The sequence below is a fragment of the Dasypus novemcinctus genome, chromosome 9 (genome assembly GCF_030445035.2).
Source record: "Dasypus novemcinctus isolate mDasNov1 chromosome 9, mDasNov1.1.hap2, whole genome shotgun sequence".
NCBI lineage: Eukaryota > Metazoa > Chordata > Mammalia > Cingulata > Dasypodidae > Dasypus > Dasypus novemcinctus.
The window spans coordinates 25,627,431-25,641,393 of NC_080681.1; the positions used below are offsets into that span (position 1 = coordinate 25,627,431).

At 39.3% G+C, this 13,963-nt stretch overlaps 2 long non-coding RNA genes across 2 annotated transcripts; one reads left to right on the forward strand and one right to left on the reverse strand.

Moving 5' to 3' along the window:
* The first annotated feature begins 575 nt into the window (after positions 1-575).
* Positions 576-9,754, forward strand: LOC139439651 (uncharacterized). The gene is made up of 3 exons (XR_011649617.1): positions 576-687; positions 5,147-5,290; positions 9,650-9,754. It is a non-coding gene; the product is annotated as an uncharacterized lncRNA (long non-coding RNA).
* Positions 587-11,192, reverse strand: LOC131279704 (uncharacterized). Its single transcript, XR_009187118.2, has 3 exons — positions 11,070-11,192; positions 9,745-9,899; positions 587-2,783 (listed from the first exon to the last, which is right to left on the reverse strand). It is a non-coding gene; the product is annotated as an uncharacterized lncRNA (long non-coding RNA).
* Between the last annotated feature and the right edge of the window lie 2,771 nt (positions 11,193-13,963).

Sequence of the window (13,963 nt, forward strand, 5' to 3'; positions counted from 1 at the left end):
CTGCCAATAAAAGGTATGAATGGAAAGAGAATGCATAATACAATGTTTCTTTGTAAGCAAAAGGGAAAACAATATATAAAGAGAAAAAGGAAGCGATTCTGCAGATGACTTTCCCCTCAACAATGTCCAAGAGGTGTGTTTAATAGTAGTAACAGCTACTAGTCATTGAGCACTTTGTGCAAACACTTTATATGTGTTTGGACTAAGTGCTTTATGTGTGAGTTCTGTTCTCTGCAATAGAGCACTAACCCAATAGAGGGTGTGAATTTGGTCATGTTGAAAATCTTACTTACCTAGCTTGGGATGTGTTATGGGTTGAATTGCATACCCCCCAAATATGCTGAAGTCCTAAACTCCAGTCCCTGTGACTGAGATCTTCTTGGCAAACTGGGTCTTTACAGATGTAATTAGTGAGTAAGGATGAGTTCATACTGGATTGGGGTGGTTCCTAAATCCAATTTGAGTGGTGTTACTATAAGAAGAGGAAAATCGAACATGGGCACACGGACTGAGTGAAGAACGGCTATGTGAAGACTGAAGCAGAGTTGGGAGTTAGGCTGCCCCAAGCCACACAATGCTTGGGACTCCCTGACGCTTGAAGAAGCAAGGAAGGAGCCTCTGCTAGAGGCTTCAGAGGAAGTGTGGCTCTGCCAACACCTTGATGTTTCACTCCCAGCCTCCAGAATTGTGAGTCAATTTCTGTTGTTTTAAGCCACTCAGTTTGTGGCTTGGGATGGTTTGTTATGGAAGCCCTAGAAGCCTGCTAATATCACTTATTTTCAAGTCCTTTCAATGGTAACTCCAAAGACCCCTGAGAGAGATAGAGGTAGAGGTGGAGGTGGAGGTGGAGGTTGATAGAAAGAGAAAGAGAGATAGAGACACAGAGGCGAGGTGGCTGGGGCGGGGGAGGGGGGCGGCGGCGATTAGTTGTGAGATTCAGACCTTTGTGGAAACGCATGACTCATGGCATGTAACCAATATACAACTACCTTCGTTATTGTCTCCCACAGCCCAATTTCACTTATATGCAACGAGAGTAATTATTTCTTGCTGCTGAATCAGAACTTGGGGAGGTTCCCTAACTTTTCCTCTTCCTTAGGAACCTTCTCATCCCAGCCGTAGAGCTTGCTTCTCATCCTACTGAGGTTTGAGAAGTCAGGAGGAAGGGGATAAGCAAGGCCATAAATTGGCTCCTCCGCATCAGGCAGATTTTTTTTTTCAGAATGATTTTTTTTTTTCCAAAGAAGCTTTAGATTACAAAAATGTTTCATAAAAAATATAGGGGATTCCCATATGCTCCCTCCCACCCCCTTCCACATTTTTCCTCATTAACAAAATCCTTCGTTAGTGTGGTACATTTGTTACAATTGATGAGCACGTACTGAAGCATTGCTACTAATCATGGACTCTAAAAACATTTATACTCTGTAACATTTACATCCTGTCCTGCACAATTGTGTAGGTTATGGCAAAATATACACTGGCCTGTGTATTAGTCAGGGTTCTCTAAGGAAATGGAATCAACAGAAGATATCTGTAAATAGTATGTGATTTTTTAAGAGTCTTTCACGTGACTGTGGGGATGCATAAGTCCAGGTTCCACAGGCAGGCTGCAAACCAGGGGCTCTGATGAAAGTCTGATGAAGGTCCCTGAGTTTCCGGGAGACATTGGCTGTCTAAAGATGAGCTGGAAATTCTCCCTGAATGCTGGAATCACTTCTCCTTTTAAGGCGTTCAACTGATTGGATAAAGCATCACTCATTGCTGATGGCAATCTCCCTGATTGATGTAATTGTAACCAGCTATCTATGCAGTAAAGTCAGTGGTGAATAATGTCCATAAATGCCCTTGTATTACAATTAGCCCCGTGTTTGCTTGACCAAAGAACTGGGCACAATTACCTGGCCGAGTTGACACATTGGCCTATCCATCACAGCCTGTATCCTTCACTGCAATACCATGTAGAACGACTCCAATGTCCTGAAAGAGCCCCATAGTATACTAATTCTTCCCTCTCCCATCCTTCAGAACCTCTGGTGGCCCCGTCTTTATATCAATGATAAGAGATTTTGTCTAGTGGGTAATTTTGTGGTTTCTTCAGGGATTTTTCATCCTAGAAGATCTTTCACTTTTAGGTTTTGACTCTGTCATATCCATTTTTATATCACCTGTCACTTTGGACTCCCTTCCATGATTCCTGGGAGAATGTGTTGTCTGGCCTCTTGCCCCTGGGATTCTTTTGCTCCTCCAGATAGTTCTACTAACAGGACCCAGTTTGACACCCATGGCCTACTCTCATCTCTAGTGGACCCACATCTGATCCATCTCATACCTCCTTTGTCCCATCAAAACTTTCAGAGCATAGCTTAACAGGGCACTCTATTGAGCAGCCTGCACAGGTTGCTTTGGGCTGTCTCAGACTTGAGTCAGACTCAGTCAGGCTTGAGTCAGGCTTCAGTCTTCTGTACTCGCTAACTGCATGGAAACACCTATCTCTTTATGAGATTCCCTTCATCAGGCTGTAGAGAAAGGAGGTATTTTAGTTTGCTAAAGTCTGGCAGAGCAATATACCAGAATTGTTTTGGATTTTATAATGGGAACATATTAGGTTAAAAACTTGCCATTCTGAGGCTGTGAAAGCATCCAAATCAAGACATCAGGCAAAGCTCTCTCCCAGATGGTCAGCTCTCTGCGATCCTGGACTCCTGCAGCGTAGCAAGGCACAGTGGTAGCTCTGCAGTTCTCCGCCTTCTCCTCCAGGCTCACTTTCTCCCCAAGATCAGCTGTGGGTAATCAGGCAAATGGCAGGATATATTTTCAGTGTTAGCTTCTCTCTCTTCTCCAGATCTCACCTTATTGTTAGTTTTGCTTTGGGCTGCTTTTTCTGTGGTTTTTCTCTCTCTGGTTAATTGATTTCAGCTTCTGGAGACTTCTCTCTGTCACTGCAGGATTTTTTCTGTGTCTGTGGCTTAATTACTTCCTTCCCTTATAAAGAACTCCAGTAAGAGGGTTATGACCTACCCTAGGCTATGCCATACTGGGAGCAACCTATTCAAATGGCCCTTAATGGATCTAAACTAATCAAAGGTTCACAAGGGTTCTGTTTAAGAGCATAATTTTCTGGGGTCCACCAACACTGGAAGTAACACTGGAACACTCCTCTGCCAGGTTAAGTGGAATGAAACCCAAAGCATAACTCTTTACAAAGCAATGTTTTCTCAAATCCTATTTTCATCTTCATTCTATCTCAATCTTTTCCCCTTTTATATTCTCAAAGTGAGTGACGTGGATCCATTCTCTTCTGTTTGGGGAATGAATTCTGGATATGGCTGTTCTACATTTATTTGGCATCTGATGTGGATCATAGTGGTGCTTCATTAGAAACCAAGGCAGGAGAATTCCCCTTATAACATTTTTCAAAAATAGCAACTAGTTTCACAGTTCAAATAAGCATAAGTAAACAAATAAGCAAATCAAGTAATTTTAATGGTCTTATGAATTGTATCCCCAGAGCCTAGTAAATCTTTGGGTATCTAGAAAGGCAGCAGACAGCTTTTCGTATCTGGTGCCTGCACCTGTACTTCAATGCCCTGTTTTTCTTTTTTCACTTCTTACCAACTTTGACCTTTAGTTTGTTCTTAGTCCCAATGGCCCCATTTATTCTTCTTGCATCGTCTGGCTCTCCTTTGGGTAACTGAACACCTTAGGTTTGTCATCTCTCTGACTTTACATTTGCCATAAAACCTAGTTTTGGTATAGGCTTATACTCCTTTGATAACAAACCATGGCCTAATTTATTTTCATTCATTGATTGTTTTAGTTAACTAAGCTGATGGAAGCAATATACCAGAAATGGGTTGACTTTTACAACAGGGATTTATTAACTTACAAGCTTACAGTTCTGAGGCCATTAAAATGTCCAAATCAAGGTATCATCAGGTGATGCTTTGTTCCCAAAGACCAGCTGCCACTGATCCTGGACTCCTCTGTCACATGGCAAGGCACATGGCAGTGTCTGCTGACCTCTCCCTTCTCTTCCAGGTTTTGTTGCTTTCAGCTTCCTGCTTCCTGGCTTTCTCTGTCCTACTCTCTTTGTCTTCACCCCATTTATAAAGAACTACAGGGAGAAGATGAAGACCCACTCTGGGTCATGCCCTACTGAAGTAACCTAATCAAAATGTCTTGCATATAATAGGTTTATACCCTCAGGAAAGCATTAGCTTTAAGAACATAATTTTCTGGGGTCCATCCAGTTTCAAACTGTCAGATTTATCAAACAATTATTGAGAATCTACCATGAGAAAGGCCTTCAGTAGACAATTTGAATACAAAGCTTAAAGTAATAAAGTCTTCATGCATTAACATACATAATTGATGTGACAGCCACTGTTGCTAAGTGCTTTATGGAAATGATCTCATTTAATCCTTACATTAACTCTGCCATAGAGTAGATATTTTTATTATATTGAGAAAACTAACCATAGGAAGGCTAAATAAATTGTCTAGGCTAACACAGTGGTATGATGGGGCTGGCAGTCTAATTCCTAACCAACATGCTAAACAACTTCATCTGCTCAATTCCGCCTGATGTGTTGAATAACTTCTGTCTGGTTTTATGGCAGAGCAAGTGGGTCAGTGTTGGGGTTGGGGGTAGGACTGGTGATGGGGGTGAAGTTCTCAATGAAAGTTATGGAGAAAGTGTCATGTAGTGATAAATAACATTGGTTTATCATTTAATATCTATGTGACCTCCTTATGCCTTAATTTTCTCACCAGTAAAATAGGATAAAGATAATATTCACTAATAGAGTCATAGTGTGGGTTAAATAGTACATGTAAATATTTAGTGAAGCATATGACACATAGCAAATATTCAATAATTTATAGCTATTATTTTGAAAAAAAATGCTGTTTTAAGTTCCAATATATTGAAAATATTCAAATAACTTGATCTTCCTTCTGAGAGAGCCCAACAAATACTAGCTCTTATTAGGATATCTAGTAATGATAAGCTTTCATTTATTTTTATCTTAGAAGAAAAGAGGTCTTGTTTTCAAGACCTCTTGCCCCTCAGTTCTCTCTCTGTTCACTGTGGTGTGTGGTCAAAAGGAAAGCAAGTTTTCACCATTTGTGTTTCTTTTCCCAGAAATTTTTGTGACTCCTAATCCCATAGCACCAGAAGATCTGTGAAATCCGTGCACCTTTCACCTATTTGTGACTTTAAAATCAACACTTCCCTATATGGGGGACCTCAGATCACTCCTGAAGGGTGATGACTCCCACACAAAGGGTAAGACACATGGGAGGTGAAAGAGGTGCTCATGTGGGTGAACCTTAAGCTCTCGAGAGACAGTGAGGTAGTGAATGAGGCGACTCCTGTTTTGGCAATGAATAAAGCTCTATTTTAGGGACTGAGTAGTCTATCTGGAATTGTGTTGCCTGTCTGCAATCCTTTCATAGTGTCACATTCATCTTTGGGTAAGAATTGGCTAAGTAGGAAATTATGAAATCAAAATGAATAGAATGCTGCCCTGTGACATTGAGGACATATTTATTCATAAGTATTCTCACCAAAGGGAATAAAGCTCAGTCATATATGTTAAGTGTTACATTAACTCCAAAAATAAATTCATAGTTTCAAATCTTAAACTATTTTCTGTAAATTCAAATATTTTAAGTCTAAAAAAGCACATGTTTTAAGTCTGAAAAGAGAAAACCATTCTCTATTACATGGAACAAAGCTTGATTTCTTAGATCCCTCCAGTTCTACTAGCCAGTTTATTTGGAAAAGTCCATAGGGAGTAAACCTTTAGGCATGAAAATCTCCTTTCACCTAAACTCAATGGCTTCCTGAGAGGGGTTTTCTGGAATATTTGTTGACATTAAGGGAATTTTTGCTAAACTATACTGGAGCGCTGTCTCTTCCTTCTTCTCTTCTGTAGTTGAATAAGGAAAAGTTCTGTGTGGGGAGAATTTTCTTTCCATTCATTCACACATATGAAAAAGGAAGTAGGGGAAAGAGAGGCAGCCTTAGAGATTGAAATAAAGGCAGAAAGAGCAAGTTGCTTAATTGCTACTCTATGCCCTAAAATGAAATCACATAAAAATCCATTCTCAGACACATGGAAGTAATTTCCCACACCTACTGCTAGAGTAAATCTGGACACACTAGTCAGACTAGACTGTAGGCTCCATAAAGGTAGAAACTGTCCATTTTGACCATTATATTAATAGCACCTACCTTAGGCATGACTTTGAATAAGGAACAATAATATTTGTTAAATGAATGAATAGATGAGTGATCAAATCTCTCCCTCTTAATATTGCTTTCTGTATAAGAAGCTAATGGATGTTTTTTTAAAGAAGGTACTGGGGATTGAACCTGGGAATTTGTACTTAGGAAGCAGGTGCCCAACCACTGAGCTACACCAGCTCCCTGAAGCTAAGGAATTTTTGAATTGAGACATAAATGCTCTTCTCTTGGTGCCAGAGAAGACCCCGTAACCAATAACTTCGATAGTCATTGAGATTTATAGACCACTTTAGCAAATGTGTTCCTTAGGAAGGATATTCAAACAATACTCCTTATTGGAACCAATTATTTGAAAAGTATTTCAACTAATTTAAATAGCCCTGTGTGAGAGACTGAAAGGACACAGGCTTAATGATCTGAATGTTTTTTGTGGGAAACCTTAGCTGGTGGGGTTGGTTAGGTAAGGGCACCTGAAGTAGGTCCCTGAAGATCATGTTGAGTTGAATTGGGTTTATTCTGGATCATCCGTAGGTCTGTAAACAGCTAAGCAGCAGGATAAGGAAGTAGTCTCAAGTTTCAGGAAGATAACTCTGTGAGAGTGAGAAAATAAAGGCGACTCTAAGAAGAGATGTGGGGAGTGTGAGCTGTGGATGGAGGAGTGGATTCTGCGGTTGGCAGTGGGATCCTGGAGAAAAGCACAAATTAAATATTTCTGAAAAATGAGGCCTCAACAAATTTGGGCAACTACTTAGAAGGAGTGGATAAAGAAGAGGGAAGCATTAAAGTGTCTCTGAAGTTTGAGCCTGCGCTATAGTATGAATGCTGGTGCTGCTGATAGAGCCAAGGGACTTCCAAGGTTTCCAACCCCTTTCAATGTGCAGAAGGATGAGGTGTTGAAGAAATTACCCATCCGCCTCCCCAGCTTTGTGGCATGGGTAATATGTGTGCATCTGTACCTATGCACATGTCTAAACTTCATCATGAATGCTCTGGCAGCCAAAGTCTGTCTTGAACATGAAGTGCTAAAGGAATAAATTGAGCCACAAACTCTGAAGCTCAACACAACCAACATTTATTTAACACTCTCTGAACTACGTATTGTGCTAAGAACAGTGGGAAAGACAAAGACAAATGATTTTTGCCATCTCGAAGTTTACTATCTTATGAGGGGCTCATGTACTTAATTTTAAAGTTGACTGAGATGTTATAACAGAGATTAAAGACAATATCTTATAATAAAAGTAAGGAGTCGAGGAAAAAGAGGTTGATTCCAACTGTTGGTGTTTCGAAAAAATTCTACTTGGAGGAAGCAGGGCTTTATCTGGTCCTTGAAAAGTGGCTGGACTTCAGAGAGAAATGGGGAGGATATTCCAGAAAGAGGGCACTGAATGAGCAAAGATCCAGAGGTGAGAGAATGCAGCAGGTAACAACTGAAGAGCAAAAATTATGGCTTACATGTAAAATAGGTAGAAGTGCATGGAAGAGGACAAGGCTCAGAATCGGGCATCTGTCCTGGAGCTCATGAATTCTCAGTGGGAGTAATAGTACCCCCAAGGAAGTGGAAAATGGTCTTCCTTTTTAAATATACAAAACACTGATATACATACAATAAATAATTAGATAGGCAATGTATCTGTGGTATTAAATTATATGGACGGTGAGTGGGGAAAAATGTCTAAAAAGACTCCTTATGGGGATGACAGTGAAAAGATGTTTGAGAAACACTGTTAAAGATGGATTTTGGAAAAATGGTGAAATTTATGGACTCCCCTGAAAAAATTAACTTGCCTTACCTCCGTTCTGGTTTGTTCTCTACAAACTCAAATTGGTCAATATGATCTTGGAAACTCTGTGTAAGGTAAATTATACAGTTTTCCCCTGACTCATGGAAGAAATGACGTCCAAAGTAATTTTTTCCTTCTCTTTGACCTTGGAAGCTTGGCATTATAAAGCACATGGATCACAGAATGCTTTCAGAGCCTCTTACATTCATTAAATAATGAACACTCTCACAATAGCACCAATTCCATTAAGACTGACAATGACAGCATCGCTTTCTAAATCCAAAGACATGGATCTGCCCTTTTTAATATTGCAAAGCAGTCTGGTGGTAGGGTAGGATTCAAAGTTGTGGTTTTTATTCTAGGAGATTCCCCAGTGCATTATCAATTTATTAACAAATACTTGCGAAAACCTAAAAGGTGTCATTACTGTAAGTGCCCCATAGGGCAAAAGATAAAGAAAATATATTCACTGGTATAATAGAGAGTTGGAGAAATAAGATAGAAACTCATAAATGTTTGCTTTAAAATGGATTCATGTTTTTTATCTGCTAACCTAATTTAGGCAAGAAAAAACCTTGGTCTTTTCATGTGTGTCCTATTTGGGACAGTAATACTATGCTCAAACCCAAACTTCACAAAAATGATAGGGAGTCACACAGAAATAAGCAGGAAGTATGGTAAAGACAATTTACATCTAACCTGGAAAAAGAGAATTCCACTGAAGCTCAGTAGGGAGAACAAGAATCAATAATGGTAGCAGTAGGAAGAGGTGAAAGATTGCACTACTGTGCATCCAGATCCACTTTCCTGCCCTATTAAGACAGGCTTGGTTACATGACTCATCCAACGAAGGCAAGTGGAAGTACTGCGTGTCACAGCCAGGCAGAAGATTTAGGAGCTGGTTCTTTCTTTGGCACACTCTTTGTTTCTCTGCGGCACTGCCCACAATGCTGCAGGCGAAGGCTGCTCCGTCACAGTGAGGGGTGCAGAGCCGTAGGCAATCCCTTCGTGACAGTGAGGTGTGAGGGAGAAAGGATCCTCCGCTCTTGAGAACTAATGCAATTTTGCTTGTCACTATAGCATAACCTCCCCTAATCTGACGGCTACTGAAAATTAGATTGGCAAGACATCGATGAGTAAATGAAATTCTGAAGAGGCTGATTAATAGGAACTGGAGAATCCTTAGGTCTCTAGAGAAAACCAGCTGGATAGAATTCCATAGGAAAGGCAATGATTATAATTTAATAGTTCTTCAGTAGATAAGATGACGCATTCACTGCTGGTCATAGTTTACGTGTGGATTTGTGCATTTATCTATTTCGTTTGCCAGAAAAAAGAATAAAAGTAATGATTCTAAAAAGGAAGTAATTCATGAAAACAGGCTGCCTATTACTTTAGTTTTCAATCTTGCAATACAGTTTGTATTAATTCATCTCCACCTTGCAAGTGTACAGTTTCAAAGCATAAAACACTTAACACAATTTGTTTGCTGGTGACCTTGGCATAGATTTTTTTCATGATTCTCCCATAATTTTTCCTACTCCTAAAATTATTGTTCACCTTCCTGCACATGCATTATATTGCTTTTTGTCTTTTACCATTTGCTTTTTAGTGTGAAGCTATCACTACATGAGAAATTTTCTAATGTTATTGACTCAGAAAGAGAAAGAACCCACCAAAGTGAAATGATGAACATGTTGGACTTACCCAGGTCAGCTAACAGGGAGGTGAGGATGGTTAACCACTACACCAGGGAACCGAGAGAGTCGACAGCTGCAAGCAGGAGAATCCCATCCATCAGCCATGTGACATCTAAGCCCCCTCTTGATTTAGAGGTGCAGTGGACATCACTATCCCCGGCCCTCAGGATGGAGGAATAAAATATGAGATTAGGGTGGAATTACTGGTATTCTGCTATAGAATTATTGTGACTCTAGCAATGGAAGAAATTGTATCATTGATGTGGACACAGAGGCCATGGGAGTTGTTGAGGGCAAGGAGAGGGAAGAAGAAATGTGATATGGGGGCATTTTCGGGACTTGGAGTTGTCCTGAGTGATACTGCAGGGACAGATGCAGGACATTATATATCCTGCCATAACCCACTGAATGGACTGTGGGAGAGTGTAAATTACAATGTAAACTATAATCCATGAGATGTAGCAGTGCTTCAAATGTACTCATCAAATGCAATGAATGTGCCACACTGATGAAAGAGGTTGTTGATGTGGAAGGAGTGGGGGTGGGGTGGGGAGTGAGGAGTATGGGAACCTCTTATATTTTTTAATGTAACATTTTGTGTGATCTATGTATCTTTTTAAAAAAAGGCAATAAAATATTTTTAAAAAACAATGAAAGAAATGAAATGCATTTCAAATAAAAGCAGCAAAAAAAAGTGAATATTTATAAAGTGCTCACTATGTATTAGGCATTCTTCTAAGAATTTCCTGTGGATTAAATAATTTAAATCCTCATAACAACTCAATGAGTTCTAAAAATCTGTATTAATAAATGCAGAACATCATAGTGTTTAAGTGTACCAATTCTGGAACCAGGCTGTCTGGTTTCAAATCCTGATTCATCTCCTTATGGGCTGTATGGCCACGGACAAGTTATTTCACCTCTCTGTGCCTATTTCTTCAACTATGAATGGAGAAAATTATAGTTCCTACCTACCTCAAAGTGCTTTGAAGGGCTACATGAATATAAAGTTCTTAGAATAGGATTTGGCCCACCCGTAGTAAGAGTTTAACCTGCATTAATTCTTATTAATATTATCAGCCATTATTAATATTCATGCTACTGAGGAGGTGAGTTTGTCTGCTCAGGGATATTTCTAAATACAGAATTGTAATAATAAAATAAAATAAAAACAAACAAAAAACTTAAATAATAAAAAAATAAAAAAATAAAAACAGAAGTGTAGAATTTAAATGTAAGGTAAGCAAAAGACTTGCCCTTACCCAGCACGGACTCAAATACGTTTCACTAAATAGAGAATTACCAGGTAAATTAGACTCCTTTTAGACTCACCTTTTAAATGTCAACTTCCGCATCTAGACATTTGCAAACCACTGTTCTCTGGTACAGCTGATTCTGGCATTGCCCTACCCTTCTTCCCACCCTCCCCTGGGTGGCAGCTAGCGTGACCCTTCTGACTCATAGAGGCAGCAGTACAGACTTTCTGCTTTCCAAGTGCCCAGAATTTCTGGGACCTTACCATTGGCCAGATGCCACAGCACAGGAGGTATCTGTGTTGCTTATAAATAGAGCTGTTGTTGGGGTTGGTGCCAGCTCCTCCTGCACCAGAAATACTTAATAATTGCCTTGCTGATGACTGCAACCTGCCTTCCTAGCAGGATGGCAATAATCAGCTCCATCACACTTTATCTTTATTCTGTGCCTAGAGGTTAGTTTTTATTAAAGGAATTAATTGATACATGGATCCAGTCTTCTCCCTACTTAGTTTACAAACTGAAAAAGGAGAGCAGTGAAAGAAACTGGCTGGTAAATATTAATTTAAAAACTTAAAAGACTTAGAATGTAAAAAATCATAAATAATGTTAAAATGCCAATGACAAATTTGGAAATATTTATACATTATGATGAATGAGATTGATTTCCTTAATACGTAATACTGCTTACACATCAATAAGGAGAATATGGAAAATGTGGCAAGGATGAGAAGAGATAATTCATGGTAGAAATAATTTAGATCAATAAACATAAAACATTTCAACTTCACTAGTAATCATATAAATGTAAATCATCAAGAGATACTATTCTTGCCTATGAAATTAGTAATAAGCAAGACAGGTAATAATTCTGACAAGAATTGATTTTCTCATATACTGTTTAAATAGCATAATAGTTTAGAAATAGACTTTAACAATGCTTAGCAAGGAACTTAGAACTGAGTCCTTATCCTTTAATACAGTGATTTTAGTTCTGGAAATCTCCCCTATGGAATGAGAGATTCATAGAAAGGTTTTTGCACAGAGATGTTTATTATAGACTTGTTTATGACAGCAGAAGAACAAAACAAAACAAAATACACAAAAACTGGAAACAAGTATCATTAATGAGTTAAAAAAATGGCAATGATCTAATAAGTAATGGTTCTTGCATAGGGTGGAATTATTGGCTATCATATTTTAAAAGTAGCCATTATTGACCATGTTTCAAAATAACTTTTAATAACATTAAGATATATACATGTATGCATCATATTTCATCAAATATATGTATGTGCTTATTATACAAAGCATTATTAAAGATGTTGCTGGGAGATGGAAGTTGATGTGGCTCAACCAGGTGGGCACCTGCCTACCACATGGAGGGGGTCCTGGGTTTGTGTCCCAGTGTCTCCCAAAAGAAGACGAGCAGACGCCACCCTGCCGCAATGCTGCCCCCTCTGCAACGTGCCCCCACTACAGTGAGCAGATGCCACGAGCCAGGGGATGCCACAGCCTGCACTCACCTCTCATGTGTGAGGTCCCAGGCTGAGTTACTGGTGCTTCCTGGAGAAAGTGAGCAAACAACGAGCAGACAAAAGAGAGAACCCTCTGTGTGTGTGTGTGTGTGTGTGTGTATAAAGAAAAAGAAAATGAATAAATAAATCTTAAAAAAAATAGATGTTCAGGGACAAATTTTAGTAAACCTGGGAATATATGTACATATATTTATATATCATCAATTGTATAAATAATTGCATCATAATAAAATAACCACTATTTAAGAAACATCTACACACACACCCACATACACATGCACACACACTAGAAAAAGACTGGAAGAAAAGAAATGAAAATCCTAACAGTAGTTATAGCTGGCTGGTAGGAAAGAAAGGGTTATAAGAAACTCTTACTTTAGCATTAAAAATTCTGCTACAGTTGTATCATGTTGGCTATTTACACGGTATTTTTGCCTTTGAGCCTCATAGCAATTCTATGAGTTAGTTCAGGCAAGAATTGTTTCCCTTTTTTATAGATAATATGCTGAGGCTCAGAAGGATGTTTTGGTTTAGTCAAGGTCACAGGCCTAATGAGGAGCAGCACTGAAATTCTAACAGGGGCCATGTGATGCCATATCTGGAGCTACTTTCACTACATTGTCAACTGTGTCCGATCACGTGGCTATAGAGAGGCCAGGAAATCATGGGAACCTATAGCTGAAACTTCTGAAAGTCTCACAGGCATGACTAAGAAATAGGAAATGAGATTCTAGGTAGTAGTTACATGCAGATGGAAGTGTTCTGCAGACCAAAAGGAAGTTAGTTATTATTCGAAACTTCTTAGTGCACTGGCTAAAATAGCACGGTCTTTTTCATGAGGCATTCCTGAGACCTTTGAAGGGAAGTAAGAAGGTGTTATCTTGGACTACACACAGGGAAACACACTCATAAATAAGGAAAAATACTCTTCAGGCTCACACTCTGAAACGGTGGGAGACAATGGCGCAAATCTCACAATTCCTGACTTCCTGTGTCACGTGTTGGCTTCATATTCCAAGCACACTGTACAGGGTGAGTTTTGCAGGGACTCAGGAATTGTTTGCCCGTGAGTAATCAGATGCACTGCTCACTGAGAGGCCCAGGCTGTCTACTTTAACTTATTTCTTTTCATATTCCATTTTATAGTTCCAAATAAGAGCTTGAGCATTCTTAACCGAGTTTTGGAATTAGAAAAATGAGGATTGGCGTAACTTCATCCTTACCAGGAAGCCATGGCATGTAACCTTTACGCCTCTTGCATTTGAAAAACTGCTGTGGTCGGTACAGGAGATCTTTGTGGGGTCAGCATCTCCTAAGTACCAATAATTTTTATCCCTCAATATCAGTTTTTATTTTATGTCATCAGTAAATGCTCATTTATGTACCTTACTCTTTCTAGCTAACGAATTATCTCCTTATTTCAAGCTCTAAAAAA